Here is a 17,897-nt window from a genome sequence, read left to right as displayed (position 1 = left end):
ACCATGAGCAAACATGAATTGTGAAGATTTTAGCTGACACATATTTTGAATATGTCTCAAGTAATTTTATATTGATACAAGAAAGAAAAGTTTGATAGCAAAAAAAAAGTTTAGCAAAATCTCAAGAGTTTAGGTTAATTGTTTGATGGATATTTTCTACTAAAAAGTCACTTGAAATCCATCAAAATCTTTTATAAAAAAATCTATTAAAATATTTATACTTTTAATATCAAAAGACTTTTTGTGAGTTATAAAAAATCTTAATTGAATATCAAAGGATTTTATTGTACTCTTTAAAAAATTGGAAATGTCTTGATTGAATACCACAACTTATTGTTTATGCTTTAAAAGTCCTCTTTAAATGCTACATGACTTTTTCATTAAAAAAATAATTTTTTTAAATCCTAATTAAATACACCATTTAGTGATTTTATACAAACAAGAGCGATAAATACTAGAGAGATTTTCATCTATGGGTCTCGAGAAAATCACATAAGTGAACTTGACACCAATTTTAACTCAAAACCTTAAGGCTCAGGTTAATGGGTTTTATCCTCACTTATATGGTATTCAATATTCTCGTTTCTACCGATGTAAGACTTCACCACATATTTGACTCCAACAATCTTCTTCTCAAGTATAAATCTCTTCCATATGATAGTTTTCTCCTCAAACGAAAGTCATTTTCAATTCATGAGTATTCAATGATGACACTTAGAGCTTAATTGTGGTTGTCCCATCCCTACCTAGTCATTGTTGTATTTATATGTATAACATCAAAATAGAAGCAACAAATACTTGCTTTTTCGCAATGGGAGTATTGGACGTGGAGAAAGAGTCTCTAATCCACATTGCATAATCCATTCTAAACATAGGTTATGAGTGTTCGTAATTGTTAGGTTAAGTTTTATTCAATTTTTTAGAGGAAAAAAAATGAAACTAATCAAAGCTATTAGGTTAAGTTTGACTTGATTTTTATTAAAAAAAAATCATAAAACTCACAAAATCAATTCAATCTAAAACATATATTAGTTCGACAAATCTATCGAGTCTAACATTATAATAAAATTTAACAAAAAATTTAAGAAACATGAAAATTACTATAAGTTTTTATATTTTTAAATAATTTAAATCTAATCTAGAACAAAAAATTAAATATTTATAATGTAAGAAAAAATAATAAAGGAATTCATCAACTCATTAAATATATTTACAACTCTGATTATAAAAAAATTGAGTGTAAAGTATGTTACAAAATTCAGACTTATAATACAAACCAAAAAGTAAATGTGGTACAAATAAAAACCTATAGTTATATTAGCCTTGGGGATTTCTTTGTTTGGTTTAGTATGCAATAAACACAAGGAAGTGATAATATTGTCCCTAGGACAATTATTTAGTGGTTGCCAATTAGTGAAAGTGACAATTTACTCAATTTTAAATCAATTGTAACTTTGTACTTACACAACAAGGTACTAGATAGCACATTGTTTTCATGCTACATGTAGTCATCTCTAAATGTAAGCCTAAGCTTCTTGCTTATTTCATGTCTTCTAAATGGCAAGAAGGTCAAAATCCATACACATTTGCATTTCATTTTGATAGGTAGGAACAATGCAAATACCTAAAATATTAAAATAAATTTTAATTATAATATTTTAATATTTAATTAGGTAATGGATTTACAAATAAAATGTACTTTCATCAACCATAACTGTAGAGTTGAGATGTTTAACATCTCATTGCCCATACATAACTCCAAAAACATTCATCAAATATGTATAAGCTTATTCTTAATTATTGTTGCCACTTGCCAAAAGCGTTCAATTAGATTAAGTAGAGGTTTTGGCCTTTTGAGTGAAACATATTTCTTAGATTCATCAATATTCTAAACAACAAAGATAAAGCAATATTAGTAAACAAAGGTAAGTTATTTCAATTGTGAAAAGAGAAAAATATAAGTAAAGAATAAACAATGGTTGAAACAACCTTCACAAGTTTTCTCGGCCATTAAATGAAATAATTGAAGGTTTGTCCCATTATTTGAACCTCCTTGGTAGGCTTAGGAACTCAGAGCATTTGTATCTTGAACATATTTAACCATTACTGTTGTAGATAAGGGGAATAACATGAAGACTTAAGCTTGAAGCTTGAAGAAGTTTTGTCTTTTGCATGTCCAACTCTCTTGAGTGACATTTGTATTGGTTGTTATAGTGAATGTTGCATCTTAGTCCATATCATATCTTTTGTGCATCATGCATCATAATGTGTGAGTGAGAAGAAAATTTCTAAAGTTAGAAAATTTATTCAAAAGGCAAAACTCTCTGTTTTAATCGACTACAACCTTATCATTATCAATTACAAAGTTGTTTTTAAGACAATGATTGATTTATTCAGGAGTCTCTGCTTTAATCGATTACCATGTGATATAATCGATCACTTCTTTTTCTTTAAGTGTTTCAAAAGTAAACAAAAACACTTTAATCAATTACTTTGAGTATCTAATCAATTATATTGTTCTTGAGTTGTTTCTAGTTTTTAGGAAGAACATTTTAATCAATTAAAAAGATAATATAATCGATTACTTCATTGAATTAATCGATTACCTTGTAGATTTAATTGATTAAAGGCGGTTATAATTATTTTCTCTATAAATAGTCACCATGTGTTCTCTCTAGTAAAACAACATTTTTAGCTTCTGAAGAGCTAGGATCACGTGTTGTTATTAGTTAAAGAAATAAGAGAAGAAAAGTGCTTAGAAACAGTGACTCAACTTCAAATCTTTTGATTATGAGTATCTTTTGTGATAAGTAAGTTGTGTTACTTTCTTAAGTTCAAGAAGACACATTCTCAGTCAAGGAAGGTTTTGCGGAAATGATTGATCAGGTTGTGTCTATCTTTGACTCTAGTTTTTCATGTATGGTTTTACACATCTCTTGTTTGTGCATGAATTTTTGAAGGCATGCTAGAATAGATGTTTCTAGTTTGAGCTAAGGGTAGGTTTCTCTTAGGCTCTTATTCATAGAGGACCCTAGTGTTGGGTGCCTAAGTTTCTTTTTCTGGGTGGGAATTAAGATTGCTTGTGATTACTTGTAATAATTCAATATGCATAGTAAAAATCTAATTCGGGTTTTGGATTAGATAACTGGATTAGCTTCTCTAGTGACAGAAAGTGAACCATTATAAAAAAGTTGTGTACTTCTTCTCTTGATCTTATCTTTCTTTCTCATTCTGGTCTTAATCAATTTATTAAAGGTTCAAGAAATTAACAAGGATCTTGTGTAAAGGGTGGATTGATTTAGTATTGATTAAGTTTGGTTTATCAAATTTTTGTGATATGATCCATGCAAAAGAAGTTTTTGCAACTCTAGTTTTAAAAATTCATTTTGTTTTGAAAACCAATTCACCCATCCTCTTGGTTTGTGAGTACCATCATCTTTTTCAATCACCCTTATCATATCATATTATATAGTCTTATGGTGTATGGTTGACCCCAAATTATATATTTACCAAATGATTACTAAGCAAACAAGATCCCCATCAACATGCAACTCATATTCATCTAAGATATCAATGAGTCTCTTCACCTAATGAATTAGCAATAGCACAACCTCCCTTTGTGCTCACACGTAAAGGAAAAAATTTGGTTATGGTTGGACATTTGTATATTGATAGGGAAGACCTAGAGATGCTATCTCCTTTTGAAAATAATAAAAAATAATTTTTTTATAATTTTGTCACGAATTTTGACCATAAATCCTAAAAAGTAATAAAATAATAACATTTTTGTCCCGCTTTTCATTCTAACATTGTGACAAAGTTAATATTTCATCCCAAAATACTTGCAATGAATTTAATTTGTCACAAATTTTGTTTCATAATCATTTTGGGCAGAATTTTTCACTAACATGTGACATATATTTTTGTCTCAAATGATTTTTTTTTCTTGTAATGGTTGAAACTCATAATTGTTATTCAATATATACAAATGTACTTGAATCATTTCCTCTTGACCCTTGCTTTGAGCATTTACACCTTGTGTCCCTTACTTGCATACTTCCCTCATGACAAGATTTAAGAAGCCCTATAGCTTATGATTGCCACATGTTGTCTAAACCAAAATTAACAACTTATACAATTTGCCTTTCAATAATAGATACTTCAAGATAATATGTATTCTTCACACACTCTTTCAAGATCTTCAGGTATCACTCCATTGGGCACATCCACCTGAAATAAATAGGGCCACAAGATCTCATCTCCCTCACTACGTAAACAATTAATTGGACCATGATGTCAAAAAATGAAATAGGAAAATATATCTCTAATTGACACGAGATAATAACAACCTTATTTTTTAACCCATTCAACTTTAGAGGGCTAATGACTTTGTTACATATAGCACTGAAGAATGAGCTCAATTGAGTTATGACATGTCAAACATTTTTAAGCAAGATGTTACAAATAACCACTTATAGTGTTGCATTAAGGTATGACAATCAAGAGACTTTAAACCAACTAATTTGAAATCTTGCATTGAGACAAACCTCTTGGCATTTGAAGAGTAACCCTATAGCACTTTGATGCCTCTCAGATACTAACAAATTTTCTTTTCTTTTTATGTCAATGTATGACATGTTGGGAGCAAATATGCCTGCTTACCATGAGACTATGGACCTACATAGCTCATATATCCATCTTAATTAGATCTTGATGAGCATTCACACCACCCGTTGTCTTACCTTTAATATTGAGAAACATTCAAAATACATAATTGCCTCTACATATATTATTGATTTAACTTAATTTTGATTTTTATAATTGTTAGACCCTAATTATGTCCCCCCCCTCCCAAAAAAAGAGAAAGAGAGAAAAAGTATTAAAAAAAAAGAAAAGAAGAAAAGACAAAAAAAAGAGAAAAAGAAGACAAAAAAAAAAGAGAAAACGTAAAAGAAAAAAAAGAGCAAAAAAGGAGAAAACGTAAACAAAAAAAAAATAGATTGTGTGACCTAATGGGCTCTCAAAGGAGAGCCCAATAGGTCAAGAAGAAGGAGCATATTGCATAAAAGAGGAAAAAAAAGGAAAGTCTCTGCATTAATGACATAGAGAAGCAGCACGGATCCCAGGACAAAAAACAGACCAACGAAGGGGCAACATTTGGCATTGTCATCAAAGAAGGAAGAAGGGTTTCTAGGTATCCCTCATTGTTTTGTCTTCCTCTCTCATTCTTCTCTCCTTTTCCCTCCCTGTTCCTTTTCTTCTTCTTCTATCTCGTTCTTTTCATTTTATTGTGGTCTACTATTTGGTTCGTTTCATCTCGCCGGTGAGCACCTAGGCCGCCGGTGAGATCCGCATAGGTTGACATTGTTGTTTTATTATTGATTTATTTCGTTTCATTGCTCAAATGCCTCCTCCTCATCTTCTTCATTCATGATATGTTTTCATTTTCTTTTGCCAACTTCGGTGAGGTTGCATCGCGCCACTCTGCCGCCACCGCCATTGTCGTTACCCTATGGCAGCCTCGCGCCCTTAGGCCCTTCGACGGGGGTGTTAGGGGCCCTTACCACCCTCCGTGGTGGTTCCCCCCTTTCCCTCGTCGTTTTGGGGGTTAGGCACTTAGGATTTTTCCAATTCTATTACCTAATTGCGGGTTAGGCCGAGTCACCCTTGACCCAGTTCCAACCCTAGTCAAAAAAAAAATGAACAATGTTGTTTACACGTCCCTTATAACATATACACCTCTTTTTCTTTCGGGCCTGGCTCGTTTCTTTTAAGTCTGAAATAAAATAAAAATCGTTATATATACCCTCTTTGTTTAACATATACACCTCCTTTTCTTTTGGGTCTAGCCCATTTTTGTAAAGTTTGAAATAAAATAAATACTGATGGTTACACCCTCTCCTTTATACATGCACCTCTGCCACTTAGGTTGGTGACCAGGCTCGCCATGTCAACACTTTGTCAGTATTGACTAAGTCAAAGTCAACCATTTGACTTTGACAAAAAAAGACAAAAGAGAAACAAAAAAAGAAAAGTAAAAATAGTTATAAATATTAGTGGATATCTCTTTATTTTATTTCTTTATTGTCTATATCGTTTATTTTATCCTTCAATGTGATTTTCTTTTTATCATTGCCTAGTTAGTTAGTTTAATTAATAATGTATTGTAAATATCTCGCTATTCATCTTATTCCCCCCATGTTTTAATCCTGCATCCTTAATTACTAAGTGTATTGTCCACTTCTATTATATTCATTTCTATTCCTATTCTATTTATTTGATTTTGTAGTACTATGTCAATTATTTATTTATTTTTGCAAATCCGCATTAGTATTCTTTAGTACATGCTTGCATTCTGTGCACTTTATGCTGGGTCTCTGACTTGCTTGGTGGTGTTTCAATAACATGTTAGTAAATTTTGAATGCCATGTTGAGTCTCTGACTTGCTTGAGTTCACAAAGTTTTTCACAAAACTAAAGTCTTTTCTCAAAAGGGTAAAATTATCAAATAAATGATCACTGAATTCTCTTTTTTCTCGTTTCGTGCACTCCATGTTGATTCTCTGACTTACATGGTGGTGTTTCAATGAAGTGTGAGTAAATTTTGTGAATGCACATTTGGGGTGAAGTCTAGAAAGCTGCTTGGTTTTGTTGTTAGCCAAAAGGGAATAGAGGTAGATCTAGACAAAGTGAAAGCAATCCTAGAGATGTCGGGAGCCATGTACAGAGAAGCAAGTCTGTGGATTCTTGGGATGATTGAACTACATTAGTAGGTTCATATCATAGTTAACTGCCATCTGTGAGTCTTTATTTAGATTGTTGCGCAAGAGTCAGTTCGTCAAGTGGAGTGATGACTGCCAGGTAACATTTGAGAAAATTAATCAGTGTTTGATGAATCCTCTTGTACTCGTGCCACAAGTAACTAGAAGGCATCTCATTCTGTACACGATGGTGTTATATGAGTTAATGGGGTGTGTGTTGGGGCAACATGATGAATCAGGAAGAAAAACATGTGTCATCTACTACTTCGGTGAGAAATTTACTACGTGTGAAATGAATTACTCATTGTTGGAGAGGACTTGTTTTGCATTGGCATGGGCAACACACTGCTTGAGACAGTATATGTTGAACTACACTACTTGGTTGGTATCCAAAATGTATCCAATCAAATACAACTTCGAAAAGCCCACTCTCACTTGGAGGATAGCTTGGTGGCAGGTGTTATTATTAGAGTTTGATATTGTTTATGTCACTCAAAAGGAATTTAAAGGGAGCGCTCTGGTTGATTACTTGGCTCAGCAGCCCATAAATGATTATCAGCCCATGCATCCCGAATTCCCTGATGAGGATATCATGGCCCCATTTGATGAAGAGGGTGAGGTTGAAGACATAGATAAGTGGACTGTGTGGTCTGATGGCGCATCTAATGTACTGGGGCATGGAATTGTAGCAATGTTGGTCTTGCCAGATAAATAGTATTTTCCTTTCATAGCTAGATTATGTTTTGATTGCACAAATAATGTGACAGAGTATGAAGTGTGTGCCCTGGGGATCCGAGCAGCGATTGAATTTAGGGTTAAGCTTCTCAAGGTGTACAAGGATTTAGTGTTAATAATCCATTAGTTGAAGGGTGAATGGGAAACTAGAGACCATAGGCTGATACCTTATCAGACCTACATCAGAGAATTGATGGAACGCTTTGATAATATATCATTTCATCACATTCCTAGAAAGGAAAACCAAATGGTTGATGCCTTTGCTACTTTGTCTTCTATGTTCCAGATGAGCCTTCATGGGGACTTGCCATGTATAGAAATTAGATGTCATAGTGAGCCGGCTCATTGTTGTTTGATAAAGGAAGAAAAGGATGACAAACCTTGGTATTTCGATATCAAGAGATATATCAAAGACAGGGAGTACCCACATGAGGCCTCTGAGAATGACAAGAGGACACTACGAAGGTTGGCGACTAACTTCCTTTTGAATGGGGATGTGCTATACAAAAGAAACCATGATATGGTGTTACTCTGGTGCGTGGATGCAAGCGAAGCTGAGCAGATACTAAGGGAGGTGCATGAAGGCTCCTTTGGCACCCGTGCAAATGGGCATGCCATGGCCCAAAAGTTCTAAAGGATGGATATTTTTGGCTCACGATGGAGAATGATTGTTGTGTTCATGTAAGGAAATGTCAGAAGTGTTAAGCTTTTGCGGATAATGTTAAGGCTCCGCCAGTTTCGTTGAACGTGTTGTCTATACCATGGTCTTTTTCATTATGGGGCATAGATGTGATTGGGGCTATTGAGCCCAAAGCTTCAAATGGGCATCGTTTCATCCTAGTCGCTATTGATTACCACACTAAGTGGGTGGATGTTGCTTCATATACTAACGTGACTAGGAATGTGGTGGTTAGGTTCATAAAAAAGGAGATAATTTGCGGATATGGGTTACCAAGCAAAATCATCACTGGCAAAGCCATTAACATAAATAACAAGATGATGAAGGAGTTGTGTAAGGATTTCAAGATCCAACACCATAATTTGAGACATTTTTGACCCAAGATGAATGGTGCAGTTGAGGCCGCCAATAAGAATATCAAGAAGATCATTCAAAAGATGATAGTGACATAAAAGATTGGCATGAGGTGTTGCCATTTGCATTGCATGGTTATTGAACTTTTGTGTATACTTCTACGGGGGAAACCCCGTTTTCATTGGTGTATGGGATGGAAGTTGTCCTCCCTTTTGAAGTAGAGATTCCTTTTTTGAAGGTTCTTTTAGAAGCAAAGTTGGAGGAAGCAGAATGGGTTCAAACACACTTTGACCAATTGAATCTTATTAAGGGAAAAAGATTGGCTGCTATGAGTCATGGACAGTTGTATCAGAGAAGAATGAAGAATGCTTTTGACAAAAAGGTGCTTCCACGTAAATTCAATGAGGGAGACCTTGTTTTGAAGAAGTTGTCACTTGTTCAAAAAGATCTTCGAGGGAAATAGGCCCCGAGCTATGAAGGATCTTTTGTGGTGAAGAAGAATTTCTTGGGTGGAACACTGATACTCATAAACATGGATGGTGAAGAGCTGCCTTCACCTGTGAATTCTGACGTCGTCAAGCGATACTATACATGATGCTTGGGGCAATTTGAAGATTTGTTGCTGGATATTTCCAAGGACTCATGTTTATGCTATTATTATAAACAACAATCGCAATGTTAATAATATGGATGAATTTGATGTCATCACCTCTCATTCTCTCATAATAATATTTTTGCATATTTATTTAACTTTCACTGGAATATGAATGTATGTCGTTGGTTTGTTTGCTCATGTGACTTATGCTCCAGAGTTGATCTCCAAGTCTGCCCAATCAAAAATTGTGTGTTCTATACGTTTGGTGGGGTGCCATGAGCGAAAAGTAAAATTGAATAAGCATTTGATTGAATGTGTTTTAAATCAATAAATAATAAGTGCATACATTCATGCGACCTCATCTTATCTTTCTTAAAACCTGTCTTTCTTAAAAGTTTTGTGAAGAGTAAAAGTCATTTGACTTAATCTGTCAATTGAAAACCCTTTAAATATTTCTTGTCCTTGAAAATTCTCTTTCAAGAACTTACACAGTTTCTTTCATTTCTTATTTTCTTTCATTTATTCTTGCTACAAGGACGTGACAAACGACAACACCAAATACCTCCAAACCTTACACTGGGGAAATGACAGCACCATGCATGAGCTTCAAAAGGAAGATAAGAAAGTCTCACCTGGTAGGTTGAAAATCCAAAAGGAAGGCCTAGGCAAAATTTAAGGTAATAATAATAAAATAAAATAAAAAAGAAAAAAAAACTATCAGGAGCGTGTTTATCAGGGGTTTTATCCCAAAATCCAAACTATAAGAGTCTCCAGTCAAGATTTGAAATGACACATGGTCGTGTTTCTTCATCCTAAACACTAATTTATCCCTTATTACCCACTCTGAGCCAAGGTATAATTGTTTTTTAAAAAAGAAAACCTTGAGTAGGAACAACCACTAAACTGGAGGGAAGAGCAATGCAAACAACACATGCATGAAGCTCACTAAGCTTTAGGTTGGGCAACAATGATGTTAAAAAAAAGGAGCAGAAAACAAATATGCCAAAGAAAAGTAAAGCAAAAGTAGACAAAACCCTCCAAATTTTACAAGGAAGGCACAAAAGTGCAATGATGATTAATGTATATGACAAATAAAGTAGAGCCTAACCCAAAAAGTTGAAATGAATAAATGTACAAGCAAGGCTCTTAAGGTTCTTACTCAATATAACCCTTAAACACTCTTTGAGCCTCTTTGATCCTTTCTTTCATATCCCTCTTACCCCCTAAATACGTTACAAGCCCAATAAAGCCAATCTGGATCAAGGAAGGATTAATTTTGCTTTTGAGTTTGGATTCTAGAATGGAACCTACACATACTTGTGATTGTTATAAAAAGGGAAAAAAAGAAAAAGAAAAAAGAGAATCCTTGAGGTTTGCACTTGCACATTTGAGAAGAAAACTCATTCGACCAAGAGCTCGTGGAAGATGTTCAAAGACAATTGTGATAGTAGGGTACATCCAACGCCAGTCACTTACATAGAGTCCCTGGGGTTCCTTTTGAATCCAAGGGTAGCCTTTGTTATATAAATTCTTTCGGGATCAGCTAGGAAAGTTTCACTTGGTCATATACCAAAGTGTAACAATCCATTGCCATCCTTTAATGGTGCACGCGGTCGATCTCAAAGCCTTATATTTCCTTGTTGTGCAAAATAATCAAAGTTTTTTAAACAAAAAGAAAGGGACGAACCCTATGATCAATATTTCAGTTGATTGATTAAATGTCGAATGACTCCACTATCGTTGGGTACAAAGCCTACATTTATTGCATTTTAGGGCGAAGTTTGCATGCCTCTTTTCATTCATCAGAATGAATTCCAAAACTCATATGTTTCATATCAGGCTATAAGTGCATAGATTTCTCTTTATATGCTAGTTTCCAAAATCCAATGTCCTATCTTTCGAGTTTGGGATAAGTGGCCCTTTTAAAGAGTCAACCTTTTGCTTTCATATAAGGTTGATCCCTTGGGTGCTAGTACCTATTGGTATGTTTCATAGGACTCAATGTCCTCTATCTTTATGTTTCATAGGACTCAACATCCTTTACTTTTTAGTTTCATAGGACTCAACGCCCTTGCCTTTATGATTCATAGGACTCAACGTCCTTTGCTTTTTAGTTTTATAGGACTCAACGTCCTTGCCTTTATGTTTAACAAGACTCAACGTCCTCTTCTTTTTTAGTTTCATAGGACTTAACATCCTCTCCTTTATATTTTATAGGACTCAACATCCTTTGATTTTTATTTTTTATAGGACTCAACGTCTTATGTCTTTATGTTTCATAGGATTCAATGTCCACACCTTTATGTTTCATAGGACTCAACGTCCTCACGTTCATGTTTCATAGGACTCAATATCCTTTGTCTTTATGTTTCATAGGACTCAACATCCTCACCTTCATATTTCATAAGACTTAACATCCTCTATCTTTATGTTTCATAGGACTCAACGTCCTCTGCTTTATGTTTCATAGGATTCAATGTCCTCTGTCTTTATGTTTTCATAGGACTCAACGTCCTTTTCTTTATGTTTTCATAGGACTCAACATTCTCTGTCTTTATGTTTTCATAGGACTCAACGTCCTCTGTCTTTATGTTTTTATAGGACTCAACGTCCTATGCTTTGTGTTTCATAGGACTTAACGTCCTTTGTTTTTATGTTTCATAGGACTTAACATCTTTTGTCTTTATGTTTTCATAGGACTCAATGTCCACTGGTTTATGTTTCATATGACTCAATGTCCTATATCTTTATGTTTCCTAGGACTCAACGTCCTCTGTTTTATGTTTCATAGGACTCAATGTCCTCTAGGACTCAACGTCCTCTATCTTTATGTTTTCATAGGACTCAATATCCTCTACTTTATGTTTCATAGGACTCAATGTCCTCTATCTTTATGTTTCATAATACTCAACGTCCTTTGTTTTTAGTTTCATATGACTCAATGCCCTCTGCTTTATGTTTCATAGGACTTAACGTCCTCTGCTTTTGTTTATAGGACTCAAAGTCCTCTACCTTTTGTTTTGCGAGTCTCGTTTCCTTGCCTTGTGGTTGAACCTAAAGTTCTTTATTTTGTTGGTACACCAAATTCTTTTTTCCAAAGATTCTTCATTCTTATATTGTGATCTTTCGAAAAATCATCCGAACAAAATTAGTGTCTTTGTCTTTACTTATCTTTTACTTTCAATAAAAGATAAGTAAAGAGGGGCAGCTGTCAGACCCTAATTTTGTCTGCCCCTCCCCCCCCCCAAAAAAAAAACGAGAAGGAAAGGAAAAGTATAAAAAGAAGAGAAAATGTAAAAAAAAAGAGCAAAAAAATAAGAAAACATAAAAAAAAATTGTGACCTATTGGGCTTTCAAGGAGAAGCCATTAGGTCAAGAAGAAAGAGCATAGTGCATAAATAAGGAAAGAAGGAAAGTCTCCGCATTATTGACACAGAGAAGCAGCCGGATCTCAAGGACGGAAAACAGACCAACAAAGGGGCAACATTTGACATTGCCATCAGAGAAGGGAGAGGGATCTCCAGGTATCCCTTATTCCCTCGCTATCTCGTCTTCCTCTCTTCTTTCTTCTTTCTTTTGCGCTCCCTTTTCCTCTTCTTCTTCTCTCTCGTTCTTTTCATTTTTTATCTGGTCTATTATTTGGTTTGTTTCATCTCATCGGTGAGCACCTTGGCCGCCAACGAGATCTGTATAGGTTGACATTGTTGTTTGCTTATTGCTTTATTTTGTTTTGTTGTTCAAATGTATCCTCCTCATCTTCTTCATTCATGATACATTTTTGTTTTCTTTTGCCAACTCTGGAGAGGCCACGTTGCGTTGTCGTGCCACCGTCGCCGTTAACTCGTGGTGGTCTCGCTCCCTTGGGCCCTTCGCCGGTGGCATTAGGGTCCCTTACCACCCTCCATGGTGGTTCCCCCTTTTCCCGCGCCGCTTTGGGGGGTTAGGAACTTAAGGTTTTTCCAACCTTATTGCCTAATTGCGGGTTGGGCCGGGTCACCCTTGACACGGTTCCAACCCTAGACCAAAAAAAAGAACATTGTTTTTTACACGCCCCTTTTAACATATACATCTCCTTTTCTTTCGAGCCTAACCCGTTTCTTTTAAGTCTGAAATAAAATAAAAATCGTTATGTACACCCTTTTTGCTTAACATATACAGCTCTTTTTCTTTTGGGTCTAGCCTGCTTTTGTGAAGATTGAAATAAAATAAATACTGATGATTACGCCCCCAGCTTTATATATGCATCCCTGCCAACCATGTCAGCAATCCATTAGTGTTGACTAAGTCAAAGTCAACCCTTTGACTTTGACAAAAGAGAAAAAAGGAAAGTAAAAATGGTTATAAATATTAGTGAATGGCTCTTTATTTTATTTCTTTATTGTCTCTATCATTTATTTTATCCTTCAATGTGATTTCTTTTTATCATTGCCTAGTTAGTTAGTTTTATTAATAATATATTGTAAGTATCTCGTTATTCATCTTATTTCCCCCATGTTTTAATCCTGCATCCTTACTTACTAAGTGTATTTCCCACTTCTATTCTATCCATTTCTATTCTTTTTCTATTTATTTGATTTCATATCACTATGCCAATTATTTATTTATTTTTGCAAATCCGCATTAGTATTCTTTAGTACACGCTTGTGTTCTGTGCACTCCAAGTTAGGTCTCCGAATTGCTTGGTGGTGTTTCAATAACGTGAGTAAAATTTTTGAATGTCATGTTGGGTCTCCAACTTGCTTGAGTTCATAATGTTTACCACAAAATTGAAGTCTTTTCTAAAAAGGGTAAAATTCTCAAATATATGATCACTCATACTCCTTTTTCATGTTTCGCGTACTCCATGCTGGGTCTCTGACTTGCTTGACGATGTTTCAATAAAATGTGAGTATATTTTATGAATGTCATGTTAGGTCTCCGACTTGCTTGACTTCACAGAGTTTATCATAAAACCAAAATCTTTCAAAAAAATAATAAAATAAAATCAACCTAACACACAAGCTCTTTTTTTACAAAGAACTACCTAAATATGATTTCCTCATTGTACCTGGGACTACGTAGGAGCTAGGACAAATCCCTTGTTGACCTAAAAAAGTAAAAAAAAAAAAAAACTAAAAAAAACATAAAATCTCTTCTTTTTTTCTAAAAAAAATGTTTTCTTTTTTTTCCTAAATAAACAAAAATATAACAGACATAATTCATGTTCTCAATGGAAGATAATAATTAAAAAGTCACTTTGTTTTTTAGCACACTCAATTAAAGGTTGTCATCTTCATGTCGGGCGTGTGGGACGCTAACACCTTTCCCGTGCGTAAATGACTCCTAAATCCTTTTTTTTTATCAAATTGTAGACCATTCCTTATTTTTTTGGTTTTTCTAATGTTTTTCTTAAATAAACATTGGTGGCAACTCCCCAAGTTTTCCTTTTTTTGGAAACAATTTATCTAAATTTATTTTGTCTTCCTGTTGTGGCCCACGTTGCGACAATAGTTGATGAGCTATGTTATGGATCTTATGTTATTTCAACTTGTAGATATTCATCAAGAGGAACATTGCCTAAAGAAGATATTGATGAGATATGAGACGATTGGACACATTTCTTCCTTAAAATTAGCAATATATGACATTATAGATTTGCTTAGAATATATTTTGGTAATTTAGCATGGTTTGAATTGTATTTAAGTGCAATCTAACGTACAATATGTCTTAGAAAGTATATTAGAATGTAATGAATAAATTTTTATATTACTATTTGTGTGTGTTGTTTGTTATTAGATTTTTTTTACATTGGTTGTGACTTTAACTGATGTAGAAGGTCACTTTCTACATCAATTAAAGTCATTACAAATGTAAAAGGTGAACTACTTTTTACATTAGTTAGGAGCATAACTTATGTATAAAACGTATATTAACTTATGTAAAAAGTACTTTTACATCGGTTCAATGTTTGTTGTATAAAATTTCTTACATTCTATAACCTTGATACTCATATTGGATCAAAATCCATGTAAAAAGTTTGTTTTAATCGACTTAAAAATCTAAGCTATATTAATGTTTAAGTGAATAAATAAATTAGAAACATGTGCACAAGTAATATATACAAAATTGATAATATGAGTTATTAGATCTTGCCTTTTTTAGGTTGCTAAATGACCTAGGATTACCTTTGTTGTCCAAAATTCTAAACATGAATAAAATGGTGAGTAATATGCATATACAAGTACGTTTCTTGCAATAAGCTCACCATCTATTCCATGCATAGAATAAAATATTGTGCCATTTGTTTAAGCTTACTTTAAAAAAAAAATTTGCTTTTTTATGTGTTAATTTATATTTTTAAGAAAGAAATTATTTTTTGGTTTTTTTAAGAAGCAAGCTTTTATCTACTTTTAAGAAAACACTTTTTTTAAAAAGTGTTTTCTTTAAAAACCATTTTTTTAAGTTTAAACAAACTAACCCCTTAGCATTTTTGTTTCTTTACACTTGTCTAGACTATTTCTAAATTTATAAATGATCATAGTTATGAAGTTGCAATGAAGTTTGGTTACAAGAGACAACCTAAATTTAAGGATCTAACTATTATTCTTTTTGTCTCATTACAATTGTTGTCCTAAGTTTTTTACACAAATAAAAAAAACTAATAAATAGATGAGAGATAGTAACGATTTTACTAAATTAACCTTATTATTTTTAATCTTTTTTTGTTGGAAACAATGCAACAAATAGTAGTTATCATGGATATAAATGAAAAAGAGTAATTAATACTACATTGAAAAGCGAAAATGACAATCATTTTAAAATTTATTTTTTTACATAATAATTATTTTGAGACAGAAGAAGTATTATTATTATTTTTTGTAGAGAGGGATCTAACTACTTTAAAACAATAAAATAAATGTATATTTATCCTTAATTTAAATTAAAACATATCCTATCAAACATGAACATATACTTTGATGCTTTGCATACCTTGTAATATAAAGCAGTTAAATCCCAAATTTGGTTGTGATGAAAATACATAAATAAAAGTATCATTATAAACAAAAACATCTTTTATATATTCATGATTGAAACTTCCCTACAATATATTAGTGATAAAACTTTGACAAGTGCTATTATTTATCACTCTCTATCTAACTAAACATGATGGAGGCTATGGTGGACAAGTAAAGTATATGGTTTATGATGGACAAATTTATAAAGATCGTTAGATTTATTCATAAAATAGTGAGGGGATCACATGAGTTGGTTGCAACCTTTTTGTATTAGATATAATAATGAAAAATATATAAAAATACAAGGTTGATCTAGTAGGTGGGAAAAAATGAAGGAAGAAAGGAGGGGGAGGATCACGGTTCGAATCTTCTCGGTTAACATTTATAACAAAACTAACATTTGTCTATAAAAAATAGTTTTTATTGTATAAATGTATTTTACACATCTTACCTTATTTAAAAAGGTAAATTCCTTCTTTTTTTCCCCAAGAAAACCAAAACATAATCATTTCCAAAGTTGTCATCTCCTTTTTCACCAAACAACAACGTCTAGCCTTTTTATTGTTAGGGTGTGCATAAATCAATTCAATAAAAAAACTCAACCGATTCCAAACCATTTTAGCTGGTTTGATTTTAAATCCAAATAGTTAAACTATTTGAGAAAATCGATTCATAATCAAACTAGTTTTAAAAAATCAATTTTGAACCATTTTTAAGTCGGTTTCAAGAACTAAACTAATTTCAAAATATTTTTTTTTTAAATTTGATTCGGGTGAAAACTAGTTCAATTAATTGAACCGATTTTGTAGAAACAATTTGGTTAATGGAAGTACTTTTGTACAATGGTGCATTTTTTTCAAACTAGTTCAGTCCAAACCATTTTTGTTTCACACCTAATTACCATGCACTTCTTCAATTGCTTTTATTTTATTACAAAAAACACTTATGACACCCACTATTTTTTTTCAATAATTATACATTCATATGCTACAGACTTAGAAACCTAAATTCCAACCACCAAAAGATAAAAAAGCCAAAACTTCTCAGGATTTTCACACATAATACAAGAAGGTTACCAAACCACCAAAAGAAGCACACTTGCATATGCTCACCGACGGCGCATCTTGGCTCGTTTCGATGCAACCTCCACAAATGTTTCAACTCTTGCTCGGTGCCACTGCGATAGTAGTAGTCACAAATCGGCTAACATCAATGTCATTAATGTCAATTATGTCTTCATTAATTTTCAATACAAGGGATGCAAAAGTCATTGTCTAATTTTTAAAAAATGGCTAACTTCTAAAAAAAAAAGAAGGAAAAAACCTACTATATCCAGTCAAAAAAATGGTCCACCATAGACCATATGGTATCTTTGCTTATCGAAGAATCCGTCACTAAGCATATAATTACCTTTAATCCATGTATTCTAATCCAACGCAAAATTGGCTCCCGAAAGAACTAGAACTACAACCTCATATCAATTATTATTTCTATTTTCACACAAATTCTAATTCACATAAACTTTAATGCTTTAAGCATGTTGCACAACATTCCGTTCATGCGCAACACATAGAAAATAATAAAAATGCACAAGTTGATCGAAAGAATGTACCAACATAAACCTTTATATTCTTATGTCTTTGTTTCGCTAAGGAACTTGCACAACAATTATCATAGTCATCTTACAAAGTGGATGTGGAAGGGTCATGGTCATTGTAGCCATTTTGTGTTGGCATCGTAACCTTGGTTAACCTCACAACTTTAGGTTTAATCACAAG

The sequence above is a fragment of the Glycine soja genome, chromosome 15, assembly GCF_004193775.1.
Source record: "Glycine soja cultivar W05 chromosome 15, ASM419377v2, whole genome shotgun sequence".
Lineage (NCBI taxonomy): Eukaryota > Viridiplantae > Streptophyta > Magnoliopsida > Fabales > Fabaceae > Glycine > Glycine soja.
The sequence above is the reverse complement of the archived record's forward strand: the minus strand, read 5'-3'. Positions refer to the sequence as shown.